Source organism: Spea bombifrons, chromosome 4 (genome assembly GCF_027358695.1).
Source record: "Spea bombifrons isolate aSpeBom1 chromosome 4, aSpeBom1.2.pri, whole genome shotgun sequence".
Taxonomy (NCBI): Eukaryota; Metazoa; Chordata; class Amphibia; order Anura; family Pelobatidae; genus Spea; species Spea bombifrons.
The window spans coordinates 7129125-7144854 of NC_071090.1; the positions used below are offsets into that span (position 1 = coordinate 7129125).

General features: G+C 37.2%; 1 long non-coding RNA gene across 1 annotated transcript in view; it reads right to left on the reverse strand.

The window, feature by feature from the left end:
* The window catches only part of LOC128490124 (uncharacterized), a 125233-nt gene that overhangs the window by 37475 nt on the left and 72028 nt on the right, over nucleotides 1-15730 (reverse strand). The window contains exon 2 of the long non-coding RNA XR_008353918.1: nucleotides 2529-2663. This is a non-coding gene — a long non-coding RNA (uncharacterized LOC128490124). The remainder of the gene's footprint in view (nucleotides 1-2528; nucleotides 2664-15730) is intronic.

A 15730-nucleotide genomic window follows, 5' to 3' on the forward strand; every position in this document is an offset into this window, starting at 1 on the left:
AGATAGGGAGTGAGAAGGGGTAGATAGGGAGAAGGGAGGGAGAAGGGGTAGATAGGGTCAAAGAGAGGGAAAAGGGGTAGATAGGGCAGAAGGGAAGGGGTAGATAGGGCGGAAGGGAGGGAGAAGGGGTATATATAACACATACACAATATGTCAGGATCTCTACTTGCGTATGAGCATCTATTTCTAATCATTATATCTTTAATGGGAAATAATAATGAGGTAATAGGTTAAATGTTGGGAATGTCATTTTTGGCTGGAACTATTACAGTCTCATAGGGTGTAGCTGAAACGGTGCTTGGGTGATGCTTATGGCGAGGTCGGGGAACAATCAACCAAACTAGGTGGGACAAATGATTCTTATGTGCTGTCGATGACCAGTCAAGAGGCAAAAGTCTGGACGAATATAGGAGAACTGTCACCTTCAAGGCTTTTAGCATAATTCAATAGATTTCCTCAAACTACCTACAGCTTGCAGCAACAGACAGGCTGGAATCTATTGTTAACATTAAAATTGCTAATGTTGTTAACACAACATTTATGTAGTTATTTTTTTTCACATGACCCCTTTATAAATTTCAATAGCCTAAATGCAGACAAAGCAGTGGGTCTGGCCGTATATTTATTATTATGACTTTGTGGAACACACTTTCTTCATAGGTTGCATGCTAAAAATGGTAATTTGTGACATTATCATTCTCAAGCCACTTGGATGGAAACACCATATGGTCTCTTCATGTCTTTGTATTGTCTTTAGGGGTCACATTCTTAAGTCCAACCCTGACAAGACGTCTTATGACTTGTGATTAGTCAAGGGTATAGATAGTGCTCTCTCATAATACAGAAACATCATTATATTAAGTGTGACAATGAAGGCTGGAACACAATACTGTGGGTGCACATGCAACCACTGTAGCACATCCTTTAAGGAGTAGTTGTGTTTTTTAGGAGATTCCTCTTTCTGAAATTTCCTTAGAATGCAGAATGCTCTCTCATGAATCATCAAAGAACCATGACATTTGATACTGAACTAGGACTTATTGCCAACATGCTTATTACAAGAACGGTGTTATACAAAATGATCAGCCATAACATTATGACCACCTGCCTAATATTGTGTAGGTCCCCCTTTTGCGCCAAAACAGCCCTGACCCGTCGAGGCATGGACTCCACCAGACCTCTGAAGCTGTGCTGTGGCATTTGGCACCAAGACGTCAGCAGCAGATCCTTTAAGTTCTGTAAGTTGCGAGGTGGGACCTCCATTGATGCATCCTGGTGCCATGTGTTCTCCAAGTAAGCGACGCACCCGGCCATCCACGTGATGTAAAAGAAAACGTGATTCATCAGACCAACAAACTGCGATGTGCTGTGTGTTCTGACACCTTTCTATCAGAACCAGCATTAACTTTTTCAGCTACAGTAACTCATCTGTTGGATTTGACCACACAGGCCAGCCTTCGCCCCCATGTGCATCAATGAGCCTTGGCCGCCCATGACCCTGTTGCCGGGTTTCCTTCCTTGGAGCACTTTTGATGGGTACCGACCACTGCAGACCGGGAGCACCCCACAAGAACTGCAGTTTTGGGGATGCTCTGACCCAGTCGTCTCGCCATCGCAAATTGGCCCTTTTCAAAGTTGCTCGGATTCTTACACTAGTCCATTTTTCCAGCTTCTAACACCAACTTTGAGGACAAAATGTTCACTTGCTTCCTAATATGTCCCACCCACTGACAGGCACCATGATAACAAGTGTTCTTCACTTCACCTGTCAGTCATCATAATGCTATGGCTGATCGGAAATCCAAAATTGTAGAAGTTATTCACAATGCACAATTGCCATTATAACTTATACAATTTAACATAACATGTGCAACAGACGGATGCCCAATGAGCCGTCACGGGGCAAACCTATAAGGATGCAGTTACCATGGAAACCTTTGGAGTGTACTTGTCACCTGCTACACCCTAAGCACTTTGCCCCAGAATTGCTCATTATGAATATGGCTTAACGTGGCACGTCAGAAAAATAACAGAACAGTCCAAAAATTCTACAATCCATTTTACCGACTCACCTCCTGAATATAACTCAAACACTGTAACGTGAGTCATGTTTGTTAACATTTTTTTAATTCCTTTCGTGTTACTGGAATTCCCCTAAATATTCATCCTGCCACATTAAGTATGATATACAAGTTCATACTAGGGAACCACTGTGCATTAACTGGTTCCCATAATAAACAGCTTTATTTCATTATTATTATCTCGTTATACTTCAACTGATATAACAATTATATTTAAGAAGTACAAGATGATTTCGATTTGCTATAAAACAGGGCATATGCTTATTTATGCAAAGCTGTCAATACTTTTTTTTATCACTAGGTAAACACCGCTGTTCCTCTAGACAGCATGTTAAAGCAGATCTGTCACTTATCCCAAATCCTTTGTTATACATGTTTACACACTAAGTAAACTTTTGTAACTGTGTTTACAGATTGAAATAAGCACTATATATATTAGAAACCTACCTTATGTGTATAGCATGGGAGCAGCCTTCTTAACGTCCTTTTCTCAGGATCGACATGATTATCCCTCTCCATTGTTATCTCTCCGTTGTTGTTAAGTTACTGATTGCTGTTGATTGGTCCAGCAGCCTTTTTAAACTTTTGAGGGGAAGGAGAACGAAGAGAAGATCAGGATTTAAACTTTTCAATGAAATATCTCCATTATAATACACAAAATAGGACTTTTAAGGCTGTAGAACACTGTGATAAACTCATACTTAGCATTTTATGAGAACAGGGGCATGGAGATTATAGTCTAAAAGACAGAAAATCTCAGTAGGTTAAAGTCTTAATTATGCACACCCAAGATGCTCCTGAGGACGTGACATCCTTAGCAATTAGCAAATTCTTTGGAGGATAACAGCCAGTTGTATTTGGCCAAATTGGAATGGACCCATTAGTTTACCTGCAATGCCATAGGTCTATAAATGGAAATGTTATCAGTATTCATATCTACCCACAATCTCAAATTCGTTTTGATAGTACCAACATCCGTCTTATATCTCAGATGTTGGCTACACCACATACATCCTGTTTATTGGGACTGACATGCACGGTACCTCAATCGGCATTAGGTGATCAGAATGGAACCGTGGCTTGTTTTGTGGTCCAACCATTTGAATTCAGCACCGAGGTTGTTTTATTTATCCACTCCCTACTAGTGTACTAGTGGCTCACCATCATACCTCCAAAATCTACTGGTTTGTCTTTGATTCTTAGACTTTTCACATCCATCTCAGGACCATAAAAGCTGAATCCTTCATACGTTACTCTATGTTGATGATATCTGAGCACCCCCAACTGGTGCTTTTCTAACAGTTGGAATCCCTGCTTGAATACAGGTGACTAAATTGAGAATATCTTTATGTCCTGCCAAGTTATGGCTTCCGTAAGGATCGCTGTGTGTTGTTACAAAAGGAGAGTCCCAGGCTGGGTTCGTGTAGAACGTTCTCAGGTGCGCTGCTGAGCTGAGCTTTGTCTTCTGTATAAGACCACACAGTGAATGCACAGTTGGGTCGTAGAATTTGTAAATTTACATAAATTATATCTATGTATTTAGATAAGGACGTCAATGCAGATCATTGGGAATTTCTAATACTACGGCCAGAAAATAAACAATTGTCGACTGTATAATACCAAGTGTATATAGAAATGTAAACACACAATCAGAAAACAGAGGTGCTTTTTCAAGGGAAATGATTTGCAATTAGTAGGAGTCGTGAGAAGCTGAAACATCCGATGTCAGCATCTGCGAAACATCAGAATATTGGTATTTCCCTTCTCTTACTTAAAAATGAAATCAAAGATCCTCTTTCTGTGTCTATCAGAACGCTAGCTTTATTCTAATTTTACAAATCAATTTGGTTAAGAAAAAAAAAATGAAAGAACACAATGAGTAACTAAAAGGACAATTGGAGTTTTTCCAAATTCTAAAGGTACAGAACACGTTAAAGAACATGAGCTGCTATTTCAAGGAGGATTGTTACTGGGTTCATGCTGGGGAATCGTATGCTTTAAGCACATAAGCCCAAGACTCCAGTGAATATTGCTGCAAATCTTGTGAAAATGTACATTCCTCTTAATAATTTAATCATAATTAAATTCATTCACTTAAACATACCCATACCCAAGGAATTATCAAGCTTTCACCCTGAGTCTCATAGTTTTCGATCTAATTTTAGGGTGAAGGGGCAGATTCTCAGGGTCAAACAGTCTGGAGTTGCCTTCTTTCTATTCTACCCTGTTATGATAAGACATTTGGTGCTTTTTCTACCATTATGTTATGGTGCATATGCCTGCTTGAATGCAGGTGACTTAATTTAGTGTATCTTTAAATAATGGCAAGGTTTCCATGACGACTGGTACTAGAGCCATTTGGGTAACACATTTGGTGACACACCACATACAATCTTCATGATTAAAGGGTTAATATTTAAAGAGTCTCAGGATCGGCTCATTTAGAAAGTTCCCAGGTATGCATTTAGCAGGTATTGGTTGTATAATCAGTGTAAATGGTTCGCAGATTTGGTTTAACCTTTTCAGTGCCAGGGGTTCTGGCACATTTGCCCTCAAAGGAAGCCAGGCCAGTTTTTGTGGTTCTGCGATATTTGTATAAAGGTGAGATAAACTGGTTAAAAACCCTAAAAACATGATTGTTGACCATTATGTCTCCATTAATTGCACAGCAAATAGGAAAAGTCATGGAAACGGTATTTTACGAATGCCACATCCCTTAGTGAATGTATCTAATAGAAGTGGTATAATATATTCATATTATGACAGATTAAGGGTTTATTATGTATACCAATTATGTAAGTCACATGCTGATTGGACAATTCCTGCATGGATAATTACTATGGTAACAAGACCACCAGAAACACCTTTTAGATATAACCTTCAATTACACAAAAAAAGTAAAATAAAATACTCTATATGATAATACTATTGTTATTAAGCTCTCTTAAAAAAAAACATTAATTTTCAGTTATGTTATTGCACTTTTTCTTAAATTGATGAAAATAGCCATAGAATTACTTTCCCTGGTTTAAATCTGAGCTTGATTTATTACTTTTATTAGAAGAAAAAGTAGAATGTTGGCAGACACATGTTACACAATCCCCATATTATGACAATAAAAAATGTATATCAGTTGCAAGTGCTGTTTTGGGGGAAGCTATTTTTCTTTACACGCATCACTTCCTGACATATCTCTAACAGCTTTCTGCACAGGATGTGCTCAGGAAGTGAGGCGTGCAAAAGAAAACATCTTCCCCCTGCCAACTGAAAGTCAGCACATGCAATATCACATATATTAATGTAGCCTGAAGTCTCAGAATGTTTCCTTGGATATCTGTTAATGTTGCAGAATGCCCTTTTGTTACTGGAACAAAAATCTGTATTTTGGTAATTTTCTATAAATTTAGATAAAACTCATCAATCATTTTAACTGAAAACTCTATTTCCATGTGAGTAACCCAATACTCTGATCTCATTTACTATTACTTCATTATATGTCTTTAAAAAGACTAGATCTGAAAGACAAAAACATACTTTATTCTGAACTCATGCAAAAGCTCCAAGATCAAATTTGTTTCTAAAGAGGATCTCCCGAAGGCATCATTCACTGCAACATTATGACAAAAAAAAAACTTCAGAAACTGACCTTCCCCTAACCTCTACATTCCTTACTAATTCAAGCCAACTCCTTGTGTGTATTGTACAGACCACACTCATTTCAAGGAAAAGGGTTCTAACTACAAATTCTAATTTCTGATCAAAGGGATGTTGAAAATCGCATATGAATGCTATAGGTGATCATATTCTCCTTTATTTATGCAGACTTGGCATGCGATGCTCAATCAGTAATGTTTTCATTGTTTGTGTTTAAAAAAAAAGAAATACACTGATCATATTGTTTAGAGAAAGTACATTGTAATGTAATTACATCTTAAGACTGCATCATGCACGTACACACAAACGCCTATGAATGCCTATGAATCATTGTTTTAAGCCAAAAAATATGGCATGGTCCCCCCAAAAAAATTATCATTTTTTTAAAAACAAAATATAAAAATTGATGTTTTTTCCTAATATTTTTTTTAATTGTTTATTTAATCATTTTAAGAAAAACTAGAAACACTTTACTTTTACTCTCTACTGTTATTGCTGTTGTATTTATAAATATTTTTACATGTAGTTTTGAAAAAAAAAATAAAAAAAAATGCCTAAAAGGACACAAAAAATCTATGAAAATGATGCAAAATTTTGACAAACTACTTTAAAAAATAAAACTTTTAAAAATAGAACTTCATTGACAACCCTTCTTATCACAGCATTGGCTATTAATACATGTGTTATTGCTAATCAATATAAACATTTACTGGAAAGTTGTATTTCTACCAAAAAAAAGGCAACATTTATCATCTGAAGAGAAGATGTAGCTACTCGGCACTACAAACTTATTAATATAGAAAATAAATGGGATATTTTTAATTCCTTTCAATTAAGTAAACTTTGGCCATTTTCTTGTAAGTTATTATCAATTTAATACATAAAAATGTAGTTAAAAAGCTTAACGCAATGAACAATTTTAAAGAAAACCTCATATAAACCAAACAATAATTCTACAGGGGTATTAAGCAGACATTGGGCTACTAAAACTGTTAAAGCATATGCTTATCAAGTTATAAGTTTATATCAAGTTCTAACAAGTTATATCCTAACTATTGATTTTTTTATAATTTTTTTATATTGTTTATAATTATTTTGAATGATGTGCCAGTGGCAGAGTGTGTTAATAATAGTCAATGGGATTACTTTGGGTAAGTACAAGAACTAGAAATGTAAGCTGCCACAAAAGTAATTTAAGGAAATAGAAATAAATACATTTTAATATTTAATATTCCTATAGTTCTGTATAAAAACAAATTATTATTTTTTATTTTATTATTATTTATAATTATTTATAATTATAAATAATTATTTTATTATTATTTATAATTATTTATAATTATTATTTTTTATTTTATTATTTCGTATTGAAGAAAAATACCGGAGATCAAGAACATAAGAACAGAATTATTTCTATGCGAAAATCAGATACAAATTTATGAAAGGTGTTTAACAAACTTACAAACTGATTTGATTCAAATGCTTAAAATAACTTAATCCTGTCACTAAAAAAGCTAGTAGAAAGATGACAAAAATGAGTAATTTCCCAGGAATCTTAAAGAGCAATTAGGATTATCAGTGGCTCGATTTGAGAATCGAATTACAATCCTCAACATCTGCCCCAAAACGTCTCAGCAAAGCTAGAAGTGAACAAATGGTACAACTACAAAATTAATAAATATTAATAATAATAAAGGACTCTTTTTGGAAGGCTTCTTGGAAAAAAAAAAAAAAGATATATTTTTTTCTTTTCCTGTTTTAGCACAAAGGGAACAAAGTAACAAAAAGTGATCTCTTATGAATCTGTGTGACAGCTTTTGTAATGACTAAGGAGGCACGGCAAAAAAATGTATACGAGTAAACGGATTGTCAGACCTTTGATCTCTTTAAAGCTATTCAACCCTCAATGCCTCTGAGCATCTCGCGTTGAACAATGTCAAGCTAGAACGTACATAAACAAAAAAAACCCCCAGAAGTATGATATTCCTTTAAAGGCTCTCAATAACATTTAAATACACAATACAAGCAGGTGGACGAGAGGGTAAAATATAGTAAACGCTTTGATGTTGGATACACCAGTAGTGAGGTGACATACTATTAATCTCATTAAAGTTCTTGATTTCTGAAGCAGACTCTATGTGAAAGGTGAGAACGTTGTATATCGTGTATGAAGTTAAGGTTTATTTTTCCTTCAATACTTTTGTTTCCTTGTACAATACAATAATTTGCTAATGTAATTGCGTGGGCATAAACCTTAACTGAAGCAGGGAAGGAACGGGCTGAAACTGTGGTTTCTTTATGGGGTAAAAGGATAGGGAGAGACAATGAACGTGATATCCGAAGTGCTGGGGGTTTTGAAGGTGTGGTCTGCTGTTTCATGTCATTGATTTCATTTTACTTTATGAAGTGTCCACACCAGTGAGCTTCTGTTCCAAGAAAATCTTGGATGGCCCTGTATGCAGTATATTTAAATCAGTTAAATTTGTTGAAAGTCACCTTACTGATTGATACATACATTAGGCAGGGCCAGCTTAGCCATTCTCAGAGATAAATTTGCCCGGAATTACCATTTATAATGTATGGTGAATTCAGGAAGTTGAAGCTTCAACTCTGCAGCTAAATCTATCTTTAGTGAATACACAGATCAGCCAAAACATTATGACCACCTCCCTAACATTGTGTGGGTCCCCTTTTGCCACCAAAGCAGCCCTGACCCGTTGAGGCATGGACTCCACTAGACCTCTGAAGGTGTGCTGTGGTATCTGACACCAAGACATTAGCAGGAGATCCTTTAAGTCCTGCGAGGTGCGTCCTCCATGGACCAGACTTGTTTGTCCAGCACATCCCACAGATGCTAAATTAGATTGAGATCTGCGGAATGTGGAACTTGTTGTTCCTCAAACCATTCCTGAACCATTTTTGCTTTGTGGCGGGGCGCATTATCATGCTGAAATGGGTCAATGGTATCAGCGAATTCTGTGTCCATGAAAGGGTGTACAAGGTCTGCCACAATGCTTAGGTAGGTGGTTCAAGTCAAAGTAACCTTGAATGGCAGGACCCAAGGTTTCCCGGCAGAACATTGCCCAAAGCATCACACTGCCTCTGCCGGTTGGGCTTCTTCCCATGGATACATCATGGTGCCATGTGTTCTCCAGGTAAGTGACGCACCCGGCCATCCGCATGATTTATCAGACCAGGCAGCCTTCTTTCATTGCTCCGTGGTCTCGTTCTTATGCTCACGTGCCCATTGTAGGAGCTTTCGGCAGTGGACAGGAGTCAGCATGGGCACCCTGACTGGTTTGCGGCTACGCAGTCTGTTGAATTTGACATATAGGGCCGGCCTTCGCCAACAATGTGCATCAATGAGCCTTGGCAGTCCATGAACCTGTCGCTGTGTTCACCGCTTTTCCTTCCTTGGACCACTTGTGATAGGTACTGACCACTGCAGACCGGGAACACCCCTCAAGAGCTACAGTTTTGGAGATGCTCTGACCCAGTCGTCTTGCCATCACAACTCTTGTTAAAGTCGCTCAGATCCTTATGCTTGCTCATTTTTCCTGCTTCTATCGCATTAACTTTGAGGACGAAATGTTGAATTGCTGCCTAATATTTCCCACCCACTGACAAGATTATCAGCGTCTTTCACTTCACCTGTCAGTGGTCATAATGTTACGGCTGATTGGTGTAAACTCTATTGTTTCAAGGCCCAACGTGCTACATCTTCGCAGCTCTACATCATGGGTATCTAAACTTATCCTCAACGGCCCAAACAAGTTTCTCAGATAATACACAGCAAATTTTTAACATTCTACAAGACATGTTTCTTCTGAGGACACATTTGAATTTCTTTGTTATTCACTAACAAGATGGAACCTGAACCCTATCTCTTTTGGTGCTTTTGCAACTAGAACTACTAGAATGTAGATGATTCTGCAATGAAACTTTCTGAATTTAGTTACTGATGGCACTCATTATTAAGCCACCATTGATGATTTTAGCCACATCTTGTTTAGGAGTCATATTTTCTATTAGGCATTTTAGTTTTCGGTCCTCGTTATCATATTGCTAAAAATGAGTTGTTTGTCCATCAAATAGAAGTGATACTGTCACATTAATGCAAAATAGAGGACAACATTTCTTTTCTGCTTAATTTAAAGTTCATATCCATCATTAGACCTTCAAGACCTCAGAGATCTCTTCTTTAGATGAAAGAAATTCACAAAGGTGGGGAATTAATGATATTTTGCATACAAAATTACATTAAAAAAGTGAGTTTTATTATTGTTAGGGAAATAAGAAATATGTCACAACTATAAATTCTTCAGGTGATTATGTCAGAATCAAATAGCATTCTATTTTGTAAAAGGTCTGTACAATCCTTTGTAATTGTTACATAATTGTACTGCCTTTAGTGACACGTCTCAGCTTGTATCCTGGTATTTTAATACTTTAATTGAATATCAGATTTTATTAAACGCAGCATTTTACTTTTCTAACTACAAAAATCACAATAATGAATTATGCGCTTTCAGTCTTTTTTTACGTTTTTATGTATATAGCGTTTTTGTAATATCTATATAGTGTATTTTAAATAGTGTTTTTCCTTTCAGATAAGCGGCTTTAAGATACAATAGGAAAATGAGGGTAACATTTCCCTGCTTTCACCATATGGGTGAAGAATAAGAATTATATGGATCTGGAAGAACATAGAAACAATTAAGAGAAAAATATAGAAGGCATAAGAGGGTAGACATCCCAGGAACCCTATGGTCAAAATGTTTTGGCGCTTATCATCAAAATTTAAGCACTGGAAGAAAAGAGGATAGCAAGGAGTGGCTGTTCCTGGTTGTCTAAAGCTGGATCTAGATATACCTGTGCTAGAGTACCGGGGAATGATTCCTGTCTTCAGACTGGCAGGAGAAGACCAGATAACGGTCATTAGAGGAAGAGGCTGCTGAGCCCCATCATTGGACAAACAGAAAATGGAGTCCCTGGGCTGGACTCACAGCTGCTTTGTAAGTGAAGTCTGGTTGCCATTGAATTCTACTTATGTTTAGGTTACTTAGGCGGAATATAGAAACACAACCTTATAGAAAGATCCAATCTATTGACGGCCACAGATTTTAAAAAAAACGATACTAGTCTAATGTGGCCATCACGTTAGGGCTCGTTCTCCCATTAAGGTGAACAGGCTCAGTGAAAAACACATTTGGCCTAAAACAAGATAAACCCTGGAAGAAACCGACCCTTACGCCATTGTCCACTTCACTTGTTGCGCATGGCAACACATGCTTCTAATCTAGCTACACAACTGTCATTCAACATGTTCTACTAGGTTTTTTATAGCATTTAGGAGATAGATCATTCCAAGTTTGCCCTTGGTCTTGATTGCTTCTAAAAGCCATCAGAAGGCTTGAGTTCCTACTGGCTGCGTTTGGCATCCCAATAGCCAATAGGAGACCGAGCCCACCAGCTGTACAATTCTATACATAAAATAAATAGGGGGAAAAATACTTGGGTTCTAAAACATGTTTTTTTTTAAGTTATAAGTGATTAAAAACATCAATTCTGTTAGGCATGCTAAGGTTAAAATATAATTTGCCTGTCTTCAGTCGTCACGTCTGTAGGCTGCAGAATTGGTCTTTTCTTTGACATTTTGTGGGAATGTAGGTTCTGAACTCTGTACTATGAAGACACCTCTGGGATTTTGTGGGAATGTAAATTCTGGCCATGTTTTTATGGAAGGCTCATTGCTGAGCGATGTGCAGTGGATGGCTTTCAGTTATTTTTTCTGCCCACCACAAATTATTTGTGCAGTGGCCTGAATCCACCTCATCGCGATAAAATCCAGTAATGTTGAAATAAGTAACACTGAGTAGGTCCGCAATCTCTGGTACACTTAATAGAGCAATGTCCAAATCAATGCTTAGTCTATGATTATCCTTGGCCCCGTGTGCACTTTCATACTCCTCTGGCTCCCGAGACATAAGAGCTCTGGCCCCGGGCTGAGCCTGACCCTAAGCATATCTCAAAAAGCCATACACAAGCCAATAACAAAATACTGAAGAAGGGAGATGTTTGAGCCAACTCTGTTCTGAGTCGTCTAACAAAACCATTAGCCGGATCTATTAATTATGTGTGTTGCCTTTGTGTGCTGTCTATTGTGTACTGTTTCTTGTACAGTTCAATCCTGACATCTAACCTACCACCTGTTGGTGGGTAATTCCTACATATTATCAAAGTCTTCGTAACAAAATGTAACATACTTTCCCCAGGCATTTAATAGACCATGGTCACCATCTTTAACCATGTCTATCCATCCCAGTAGGAGGCAGGTAATGTCTGGGTAGATGTATGAATAGATGGTACTATATTGAGATGAGTAAAAAAAAAGCCAAACAAAAACCCCAATATTATTTAACAAATGAAATGGATGTGAATCAAAAAGGTTAGTCTAGACACGGAGGTATGACTATGGATTCACAAACTAAAATATCTGGGCTGAAGATGGAATCTATCATCATTCATTCTGGACCTTAATCCATTTTTTTTTTATTTTTATTGATAAAACTGAAAAAAAAAAATATTATTTCTCAACACAATACCAAGAGCTTACTGTGAATTTCCAATGGTTATCCAATTACTTAGACACCTGAGCAAATAACAAATAAAACACCCTAAAACAAGCATGTGCGCATACCTATCTTTCAAAATACCTCTCAAGGGAACAGCGCGACCAGGATATAATCCTTGTCAAGTTCTGTTTTAACTCTTCAGTATCAGATGGGTGTGATGGGGGTGTGTGTGGTTGAATCTCCAGCAATAAAAGGGTTAAAGAGTTTGACGTTCCTTAAAGGGATGAAGGAATGTTCTATTAATTTCACTTTGATGACATCATCTCGGGCTCTACATGATTATTCCTCCTCTACTTTTTCCTTAGCTGAAAAAGAAAATCGTATGCCACGGAATCCACCTTCCCTAAAATAAGGTAGTTGCTACTTTTAAAGCGACATTAAACATTATTATTAACCATTAAGAAAACGATTCAGCAAACCTTATTTATATGAAAAGTAAGGTTCGTGCAATTGTTACCTTAAGTGTTTGAATAAGAAAAATGGCTTAGCTCACTAGCTAGCATGTCGGTATTTTGTGTAATTTGTGTGCCATCTTGGAATGGCTTACAAACATAACGAGCCTAAAGCCCAACGAGTCAAACATTTTAAACCACTTGGTAGAATTCCTAGTACTGCTGATTGTCCAAGCCCTTCCCATGAATGATTCTTTGATCATTTAATTTTTTTCAGGGAATTTCTTACTGTCATGTGATACAAAAGCAGCCGCTGACATGTTATTGCCATAGAAACCAAAAAGGCCCTTCAGAGAATAGACGATAAGTGACGGTAGATCTGTTTAACACACAACAGAGCTCAGTTAAAGTTTTATCAAGTTAAAAGCATCTTTAAGTATCTTTCCACTGGCCATTCTTTTAGGGTTTTTGTGTGTCAACTGCTGAAAGGGCAGAACCAATACCTAAAGACATATTGTTCTGTTGTCACTCTCTCAAACTACACCAACTCTGTATTTTTATTATCTATATGTCCATATTTTTTCACCAATACCAAACCCTTAGTGTGCTGAAAGTCACATTGTAGGGGTCCCATAGCTACATTTATTTCTCCCCTATGGTATTTGTGCCTGGGGTCAACTGGGATGTAAGCCCATACCTCCAAACATTGCCAGCAGCCAAGTAGCTCCAGCATTTTAAACCACCTCTAGATGCGTCGTATGTTGGCATTCCCCTTCCATAGGTTGCTGAGTAGCATCATGGAAGCTTTGGTTTAGGTCTGTGGGGTAAAAAGGAGATACCTGAATCATTTCTACAGCTCAGTGAGGGGAAAATGTCTGACGTCTTCCTATCAGCACCAGTGTCTGCAAAAGTGGCGAGCTTTAGCGAGACAGTGAACTTTCCTATGAAAAGTGGATGGTCAGGAGAAATGCCATCCATGTCCTTCTCCAGGTGGCAAGGAGGTCTGAGAGTTCCATCGCTTTCCTCCAAGTTTAGGCTCTGAAAACCTTGCAGATAATTCAGGGGACATCATTCTGCAAATTCCCAAAATCAAGAATGACAGGTACAGTATGTGATTCATTCACACACATATACAAACAATACCTGGGAACTCTACGGGTGAAGCTCGGCTTCCCCGGGTCTCCGAGCCGCTCTGTCTCTGGGTCCTGGCAGCCGTGTTTAACCACTGCCCTCCCATGAAAATGTATTATATCTAATCTCGCCCATGTATGCATGGCCCCAGAAGGTCCCAGTTTTGAGGATTTCTCTTCATTGATGCCATTTTGATAATCATTCTGATAACCATTTGCAAAAATTTAAGAAAGTGATGCTCCACTGAACTGCTGAATTTCCCTATTGGTGTTTTTAATACTGACAAATGCCCAAAACTCATCTCAGAAACAGTTGTTTTTATCATCTAGACTTTTGCCTTATTCATATTTTTTTTCAAGGAATGACTGTCATGTTTTTTTCCACAGAGACTGAAAGAAGGTTCTTAAAGGTTTCTGTGTTGTTTTTATAAGATTAAACCTTTAGCGGAAACAATTAAATGACAGAACTGCTATGGGTCATTAGCTTAACATACCAGGCAGCTCAATAACCATGTGTCTAAAAAAGTGAAATTATTCCTATTATGGTCCCTCTACAATTCAAACTATATAACATATATATATATATATATATATATATATATATATATATATATATATTTATATATATAATCTCCCACCTTTACCTCCTTATCCCGGCGCTGTCTACAAAAAAACGATACCATTCTGATCTAATTTCAAACATTATATTCATGCCTTTTAAGTGCAAATTAAACAAATTTATTGGGGAGGATGATTGGGAAGTCATGATTGAAGTTTCAGGCAAAATGAACTTAAAAACACGCCAACACATTGAAAAATAATACAAACACCAAAGGGAATCAGGGATGTTTTAGATCTGGCGCTGAGGCTGAGTGGCACCCCTTGCAATAGTCTCTTGTATGTAGACGGATAAACTGATGTGGACAGTCAATTCTAAAATAACAAAAAAATAAAAAATTAAATAAAAGATTATAAGAAATAGGGCAGAAAAAAGCAGACTTAATGCAAAAATCCTATTTTTCTTGTAAATATATTAAAAAAGATAAAACCATACTAAACTAAAAAATAAAATATATATATATGTATATATACCCGAGGTAAGTTAACCATTTTCTTTTTGTTTTCTTTGTTTTTTTACCTACTTATTTCAGCTTTCTCTGTAGCAGCCTGAATGTATTCGCCGACACACTAGTGCAGTGTATATTACACTAATTTCTAGCCTTTCTTCTCTCCCCTTTTTATCCTTCAAAGTTCCCTTAATTTGCTTTTTTTCCCCCCGTTTCTTCCACTACTTGTGTATCCTTCACGCTTTAACGTTGTCTCCTTTTCACTTTCTTCATTTTTGTTTTTTTAATTGGAGCCCTTTTATTCTACTTCTGATAAAAAAAAAAGCCTCACTTTTTTTGTATTCTTTTCAACTGCTTTCTTGTATTACCACCGCACCAAGGCTGCTTCCCCTAAGTTTCGTTAAATCCTGACTGCAGAGTCACAGCAGCTGGGATACAGAAATGCAGATGAATGGGAAATGCTAATAAGTCCTCCCCCTTTCTTTTTTTTGTTGTAGAAAGTGGTAAAAAAAAAAAAAAAAAAAAGCTCTGATTAAAAAAAATGTCCCCATTACCCAAAATCCCAACAATGGCCCAAGAATCTGTGTGTCCTTGAGAATTTTCTATTCACTTATATAGTCCTCTGAGCAGAATCTTGAAGTTCATGCGCAGGCATAAAAATTCAGGTAATGCCAGATATACAGCTGGTAAAATAATGAGTTTCGTCTGCTTTTATGGTGCCCACCCAAAGGGGGAAAGGGGATGGAGGTCATTTGATCGAGAGGCCTTGCG